Consider the following 749-nt stretch of genomic DNA (forward strand, 5'->3'; position numbering starts at 1 on the left):
TCCACCCCATTGCCAGCAATGGGGAAAAGGTTGTGATGCGTCGCACGACGTTGACATCCCTGGTCTAGAGGTTAAGGTGCTGGCCTAGAACCAGGAGACAGTGAGTTCTAGTCCCATCTTAAGCAGCTGGGTGACTCTGGGCCAGTGTCTCTCTCTCAGTCCAACCCACCTCACAGAGTTGTGGGGAAAACAGGAGGAGGAAGGAATAACAACAACAACAACAATAATGTTGGAAGGGACCTTGGAAGTCATCTAGTCCAACCCCCTGCTCAGGCAGGAGACCCTATACCATTTAGGGCAAATGGCTGCCCAGTCTCTTCTTTAAAACTTCCAGTGTTGGAGCATTCACCACTTCTGGAGGCAGGTTGTTCCACTGGTTAATTGTTCTAACTGTCAGGAAGTTTCTCCTTAGTTCTAGGTTGCTTCTCTCCTTGACTAGTTTCCATCCGTTGCTTCCTGTCCTGCCTTCAGGCGCTTTGGAGAATAGCTTGACTCCCTCTTCTTTGGGGCAGCCCCTGAGATACTGGAACACTGCTATCATGTCACCCCTCGTCCTTCTCTTCATTAAACTAGACATACCCAATTCCAGCAACCGTTCCTTATATGTTTTAGCCCCCAGCCTGAAGTTAAGTATGCTTGCTACCTTGAGTTATAAAGCAATAAAGTCAGGATAAAAATCAAATAAATAATAACCAAGTAACTCCCAGGGCAGAACCAAGTTCATCAGGTCTGTCTGTCTGTCTGTCTGT

The sequence above is a fragment of the Vipera berus genome (assembly GCF_964194415.1).
Source record: "Vipera berus genome assembly, chromosome: W".
Lineage (NCBI taxonomy): Eukaryota > Metazoa > Chordata > Lepidosauria > Squamata > Viperidae > Vipera > Vipera berus.